Genomic DNA, 375 nt, shown 5'->3' with positions numbered 1-375 from the left:
CTATGCCGCCCTATATCCTTATAAAATGTTCCTTATTCGTTTTCCGTTCTATTTGTCAAACACTTCATTTCTGATATATAACAGACACCATTGTTAATCGCATTTCGAATTTTCGTTACTTATTTGTCTGTTGAAGATTTTAAAGAACAAAATCTTCAACAATGGTGCTCTTCGACTTCGATATCAAATTCTTCAAAAACTACGAAACATCTATGCAGAGCACTCGTGCCTTTAAGAACCAGTGATCACGTATATAATGACTTCTGCAGAACTTGGCTAAACTGTCTTGCTTGCATAAGACAGCATAATCCAGAAATAGAACAGAGGCACATGTATTGCGCTAACGATTTGGAAAGTTACAACGTATACGAGAAT

This window comes from Penaeus monodon, chromosome 20, assembly GCF_015228065.2.
Source record: "Penaeus monodon isolate SGIC_2016 chromosome 20, NSTDA_Pmon_1, whole genome shotgun sequence".
NCBI classification, from domain to species: Eukaryota; Metazoa; Arthropoda; class Malacostraca; order Decapoda; family Penaeidae; genus Penaeus; species Penaeus monodon.
The sequence above is the reverse complement of the archived record's forward strand: the minus strand, read 5'-3'. Positions refer to the sequence as shown.